A 7,264-nucleotide genomic window follows, 5' to 3' on the forward strand; every position below is an offset into this window, starting at 1 on the left:
AAAAAAAAAAAAAAAAAAAAAAAAAAAAAAAGACATGAAGTTAAAAATATCTGCTATTAATATTCAGTCACTGATATGTGTGAAAGCTTGGTGTTTTTTGGTTTAGAGACTGAGTGAGATTGAAAGCTGAAGCGCTGTCTATTACTGGGGTCTTGCCTGGCATTCTGAGTGCTGCTAGTCAGTGGAAAACTACAAATTTTGAGGCAGGCAGTTCTTGAGCTACTTTAACAAGTTTTAAAGGCATGCGTGCATAACTAGATTGTAATCCTAGATGGGTGGTGTCAACAGGCGTTCCCCCCCTCATGATACCCAACAGAAGGAAGAAAAAAAAAAACAAACAAAAAAACCCAACGTTCTAACGATTCTGACACACTCAGCTAGCAACAAGTGCCTATTCAACATTTTCCAACCCTCATGCAAAGCCTTTGGACCAAGGCAAGAAAACAAGATTGAGCAAGAAAGGTGTCCATGAAGAGGTTCACTGACAAAACAAAAAGGAAACTGTGGAGATACAGAAAATCATTTCACTGCTACAATACAACATTACATTAATAATATATCCCACAGCCTTGATATTGCATTGAAGATGTTTATTAAAGCTATTGCCACCACTTTAACCTTTTTATTACAGATGCAGCTATAATTATTTTATACACATTGCATGTTTGTGCTCATTCAGTGTTGATGCTCAGTCTATTAAAGAAGGTTTTAAGCTTTGTGAAGCGCCATGTCTTCACAATCTATTGTGTAGGTGACTTGGCGCATAGAAGGATAAACAGCATACACGCTTACAACACACATATAATCCAGAAACCTGCCAGGCCAAAGGCCCGAAATTCATTTAGCTTCTAACTGCATTTCAGTTTGCTTAGTAACAGATGGCAGAAGACCAGTTAAGAAAAGGACAAGCCCTTAGAGACCATATAGGCTTGAAATTTATTGCCATGTATGGAAGGTGTTATAAGAGGAACTTCTGTGTACCATTTACTGCAATCGATGTATTTGATGTGTAATTGATGCAAGAAGGGGCGTGAACCCTGATGTTATAAAATCATTTTCAAGTGTATTCTTAGCAGGAGACGTGTGCTGATGTGATGCTGCATACTTGCTGCGTGTGTTTTAATAAACTTGTTTGATTGCACTCTCCTGGGCCTCTGTTGGTTTGTTTCATTGCTCAACATTTTCAAACTCATGACAAAACTAATAAATGTATTTCTTATTTATTTAGTGCATCCTGCCAAGCATTAGGTTACTATTGTCATCCTAATTGGAGGGGGAAACAAATATGAGCTCAGTTTAATTTCATTTCCTTCTACCTTAATCTGGTCATTGACACCGAGTGACAAATACATTTTCCATGATTGTGTTCTTGTTTTTTTTGTATGGTACGTTGTTATTTTTCAGGAGGAGAAAACAAAAAAAACAAAAATCCATGTCGGAACTTCCTCATGGCAGAGGGCCCAAAAACAAACGCCATCTCTATTCCCTTTTAAAACCATGTAGATGTGAAACGCAGGTGTTCTTGACGTGCCAAACAAAGCCCCAGCTGTGTCCAACACAAAGTGGATGCAGATATTTTTAAATGGAAAAACCATGAGAATGACCTTTCTCCCACTCAGTGTCCCGGATGTAGCCTTCATGGCGCGGTTCAGTCACTCAAAAATTGGCATGCGGTCAGGAACCAATAGTCATTCATGCAGCGTTTAATACTGTACACAGAAACACTGCAGTTCTCCCACTGACCTTTGTGTCACATGTTACACAGTAGGCGCCCCTTCATTGTTAGCCTTCCCCATTGTGTGCTTATTTCCTTAGCTGTGAGGGAAGAACTGAGGTGACCTGCATTGTGAAGGTGTAGATTATGAAACACTAAGGGGCGCCTACCCCAGCACTTAGTCACTTACTATATCCTACACTAGCACAATTTAAGGAAGTAGTCCACGATGATCTCTGATTAGTAGCACCAATTCCAAATATGGTGAATGAAAGTGAATAAGATGCAGGGGCAATAAGAAACGGGATTAGCAGACATCACTTCTTCTGGTGCAATACTGTTTTGGACAGATTAATGAGAGATCTACCCAACACTTAATTCTGCCATGTATAATCTCATCTATAAATACTGTTATGCCAGTCGAAAACTGTAGTCTCTCGTGTGAGACAAATATCTATAATATAGGGCAGCATCATGAAGTATTTGGGCTGATTATATTGGAAAAGAGATGTTAATCACACAACTGATTTGAGCGAGAGTGTGCTGTGTGCAGGCCTCTTAAACAGCTGAAGAAAATCTCCAAAACGCAGCCAACCTAAAAAGCTGCAAATACAATCCCCTTCTGTGTATCCAATTTGCTTTTCAGAGTCGCACTGGGCAAAATAATAAGCTGATCCAATTTGGAAATATTTATCATCCCAGTCCACTGCTTCTCTATCAAAACAGCTCCTGAATAATATTTACCCCATTTTCCCCGCCTTTTTTCAAATTGAGTAATATATTCTTGCATATCTGAATTACAACTGAATTTGCTCTTTTACACCACACCCAATTTGCCACATATAATAACCGGGGGATAACTTGTAAAGTGCATATGCCAGCTGCCGTCTAGCTACAGGTGCAAAGATCGTACACAATAAATGAAGAAATCAACAAATCATCAAAGTACAGTGCGGTGCTGCATGACAGGCATATACACTGTGCTGCTGATGCTGCAGGGGGAATATGTCTTGGTTTTGTTTTAGTTCCCCTAATGCAGTTTGACAGGATTAACCCTGAACATCATACCTGTCTAGCCACATTAGCAGACCTAAGAGCACCAAAAATCTTGTTTACCAGAGTTAATTTGGAACAAATGTTTTTGACTCTTCCAACCCATCCAATTTCATCTGTAACAGCGAAACAGATGCACAAACAGAAGTTTAGTGCAAGTGCATAAACTTAACTGCAGTGGCGACCATCTCTTATCTGCTCACACAGATAACAGCCCTCTGCTCATTCCACTGTGCACCTTGACAAGGCTCTGATACGAACGATAACAATCAAAGTGGGCAAAAATATCAGAATTTCTTCCATGTAAAGTGTTAACAGGAAACCAAATACAAGAAAAACTGAACGATAGGACACAACTGCAACGAAAAAGGAAAAAAAACAAACTTTACCATCATTCTGATAATGTGTCACAGCTTAAACCAACTTGGTATATGAGAGCTTGCGTGGAAGAGAAAAGGCACTGAGATTGTTCGTTATTCTTCCCCATTTATTTTCCCAGAAGTGGATGCTTATTCTGGTTCGGCGAAGACTGAAAATATTTTTATTGAAATGTTTACTCAGCCCTGCCAACGGTGCAGCAGCTGTTTATCTAAGTGAAGTTGATGCAGTTCCTTTTTTCCTCCCCCCTCCCTTCTATAGCATACTGCAGTCCCACTGGACCACAAACAAAGTGACAATGAAAGTAATGATAAAAGAAAAAGAATCAAATAAAGCAAAACTCACAATAACTCAGTCGGTTCCGTGCATACCAGTGAGAAATCCACTACGGGCAGACAACAAGTATGACAACTACACAGCTATTTCCAATACAGTGTTAGACTGTGGGTGACTTCTTGAGCATCAGGTCGTACAGCTAAGAGTAAAACAACTAAGAGGATATGAGTGTGTGACTGGCTGTGGGGCTCCGCCGTCTTAGAGACTCATATCCTGTATTTGGCCTCCCTTTCTGCCTGTGTTTGTGTGCAAAAACATAAAACCGGTTAGCACCCAGTGGAATGAGCAGGTATAATTCAACAGCTGCACAAACAAAATGTTTAAAAAAAAAAAAAAAAAATGCAGCTGCATTTTAACCTTTGCTCTGACCAGGGCATCAACAACCTGAATAAGGACAAACAGTACACCGGGCACATACTCTTCAGCTTTACTTTTATCTGATGGAGATAAAGCTGTTGTTCTGTTTTGTTAACACTATCACAAGACCTATCCTGGTCACATCGAGGGTTTTCAAAATCCAACCTATCTGAAAGGCATTGTCAGGAAACAAGCAACGCAAAATCTCTCTCTTACCGTTTTCTTTTCTTTTTTTTGTGAGCAAAAACTTTCTGCAAGATCAAGATTTGATACCTGTGCTCTACCTCTGACAAGCCCTGCAAGCAACCTGATTAAGAACAGTGGGGGAAAAGACACTGTTATTTGTTTGCAGATTAATTTTTAAGACAAAAAACAGACTCACTCGCACTGGTATGAAAGCAGCACACAGAGAAAGTGAGGTAAGGGGTGCTGAGGTGTCCCAAGAAAGGAAAAAAGAAATCAAACTTTCTTTTTTTTGAAAAGCACCTGTTTCTCTATGGAAGAAGCCTGCTGATTTGAACTGATGATAAAATTACAGTACTGATGCTGACTCACTGCGTGTTCAGCTACTGTTAAGAATCAAGTATGTCTCAATCAACATCTAAAAAAATAAAAACAAAAGAAATAATAATAATTAAAATGACAGGTATACAACAATCTACACGAACTTAGCAAAGACAATAAGATTGTGAAGCTGGCTGATTTCCTGTAGCATTTGAATACTAAAAATCGCACCTTGTGAAACGTTTAAAAATCCAGTGACCTACCAATGCGAGAGACAGACCATTTCAAAACACACACTCCGACTGTGGAATATGGAGGGGTTTTTGTAATAATATCCTTGTGTATCCCTTAAAGTGGCGGACTCACGGCAGACGTCTACCGATCAGATGAGTAAATCGCGGGGGCCGAGTGTGTAACAGGAAACCCTTTTCTGCTGTGTAGGCCACGATCAGGGCAAGCTTCTTCTTTTCTCTCTCCGTCTCCCTGACCTACAAGGGGGATTCACTGTCAACTCATTTAGAGCTAAACTACTAGCTGAACACTTGGAGTTTTAGTTGGCGGAAAGCACCTTCGCCTCTCTTGTTCTTGTTCCTCAGAGCTGTCAAGAAGTGAGTTTCCTGAAAACGAGTGGGGGTTAAACGTAATGTGGCAAAGAAGAACTTGCCCCCGGTTTGGTAATGATGGTTTTGTTTAAACTGAAACTAAAAGCTGCAACGGGAGGGGAGCGAAAACAAAACACTTACAGCACTTATGATCAGACAGTTAGTTGGCTCGGAGTTATTCAGCCACTGATTACGACCACACGCGCGCGGCTGATTGACAGCCTCGCGCGCGCCACTGCACCAAGCACAGGTGTGTTAGCTCAGCCTAAATCTAAGCTTTTCCTCGTCCAGTTGTATGTTGCATAAGCTTTATTGTTTTGTTTTTTTTTAAAGGAAAATCGCTAATATCTCAATGTGTTTAAATTCACTTTGTGCTTTCGCACCAGTTGGCGCCACCTGGTTTGATCGTGCTCGGCTGTACTTAACAATCATTCAAAGGTCGCTTGTGAGAAAAGTTACAGTCTGCCTCTTGTTTTTATTTTTAGCAGGCTAGTGCTTCGTTTACTTAAGGTTTAGCTTGCAGTAGCTGTTTTGCTTACACTTCTGTTGCCTCCCACGAGTCATTTGTCTAGATTTGAATGACCAGTTCCCTCAGAAATTAAAAAAAAAGTAAAGTAATATTTAAAAAAAGAAAAGAAACGGAAGTCGTATTAACTGGTGTCCCGATGAGAACGCTTTGTTTTATACGCTTGACTTGTACTTTAAAAACAGAGCCACCACACCGATAAGCAGTTTGCATTTCTTACCATAATAATGCTAAAAAAAATAAATAATAGCAACGATTTGAGTTTCATTACGTTTCCCAGCTATTTGCAATAAAAAGGCATACAGTACAAAAGTATGCAGGGAGCTAACATGTAGGGAACAAATGTGCAGTTTCAGTAAGCAAAACTCAGGTAGAATATTGGCTGCGAGGTGAACTTACATTTAAATGAGTTGTTCAGTTGTTTCGATACTCTGCTGGTATGTTGTTGCTCGCTCTCCAAGATCCTTGTTATCATGGAAACTGCCAGAGTGTGTGCACATTAATACAGGTGTAGTCAGCCAACAAACTTCGTCATTGGCTGCTGAGCTTGTGGAAATTTGACACCACTTATCTTATCTGTTCTACAACTTGACTTGCTATGCAGATTGTGAAACTTGCTCGGTGCTCCAAGTGAATAGGAGTACAGTGATCACATTAGCGCCAGTGTGTTGTTTGTGCTCATAAAATCATCTGCTGCTGTCAGGGTAGTTCATCTTTGTTTCTTAATCGTGTTATTGTTTCCTCCATGTGCATGTTTCCTGCAGCTGGGATGCAGGAGCATATTCAAATGTTTATTATTGAATCTAAAGTGTAATTCAATTTTATGTTCTCCTCTGCAGGCCTGTCAGAAGCCAGTAGCTATTGGTAGTGAGTTTTCTGTTTATTCTTCTCCCCTCATAATGACCCTGCAGCCTGCCATTGCCAAAGGGAATGACCAACAATGACTTCTACCACATTCCCAGTGTGACATTTCTCCGTGGACCGATTGCAACAACAGCTTACTTCGTGACGTGTCCTCCTGCAGGACTAACTATCCTATTAGTGCTCGCTTTCCTAACTAGACTGCTGCCAGCTCAATGGTGATCACTAGCTCAGGTCTCACATTAGTGTCCTTAAACTGCTGGGATCGTGCAGATCTTTAATCCTGTCTCCCTTTATGACAGTGCTCTTCATGTGATTGCCTCTTTTTCTCATAGGTCAATACTGACTTTAGACAGTTGTCTAAAGTATGGCTTTTGTCCAGTGGCTGCAAAGAAACCAGGGAAGGTTTAATGGATCATGGATCATGACATGGATCACCTGCAGTTAATGTTCCAGATGAGCATGGGGAAGAATGTGATATGAAGTGACACAGAGCATACGGCCTTCAAAAGAAGCATGTGGCCCACAAAAAAGAAAAAATGTGTGAATATTCAAAGATTGTCACCAGTGTTGGTCAAGTTACTTGAAAAAAGTAATCAGTAACTAATTACTGATTACTCCCCCCAAAGAGTAATTCCGTCACTTTACTGATTACTTATTTTCAAAAGTAATTAATTACTTAGTTACTTAGTTAGTTACGATTTACAACCTGAATAGGTAATAAAGCAATAGCTCTTTCAGCCCAATTCTAATTTTTCTGCATAATCCATCATACAAAATGTAATCAAATGGAAAAGTTTCTTTTTAAAACTTGTTTTATTAGTTTTTATCTTTTAACTTTATGCATCAAGCAAAAATTTAATTATATGCAACATTCTCTGACTGGAAGAAATTTGTTTAACATTTAAACCTATTTTCTGCACATTCCAGCAC

At 39.7% G+C, this 7,264-nt stretch overlaps 1 protein-coding gene across 4 annotated transcripts in view; it reads right to left on the reverse strand.

Moving 5' to 3' along the window:
* The window catches only part of si:dkey-262k9.2, an 11,434-nt gene extending 5,459 nt beyond the window's left edge, over positions 1–5,975 (reverse strand). The window contains exon 1 of one of the 4 annotated variants that reach the window (XM_042223767.1): positions 5,870–5,975. The gene's annotated coding sequence lies outside the window, so the exon portion shown is untranslated. The other 3 variants (XM_042223770.1, XM_042223768.1, XM_042223769.1) reach the window with 3 other exon arrangements.
* Positions 5,976–7,264: the final 1,289 nt, after the last annotated feature.

The sequence above is a fragment of the Haplochromis burtoni genome, unplaced genomic scaffold (assembly GCF_018398535.1).
Source record: "Haplochromis burtoni strain Fernald_Lab_line unplaced genomic scaffold, NCSU_Asbu1 Contig_120, whole genome shotgun sequence".
In the NCBI taxonomy this organism is placed as follows: Eukaryota; Metazoa; Chordata; class Actinopteri; order Cichliformes; family Cichlidae; genus Haplochromis; species Haplochromis burtoni.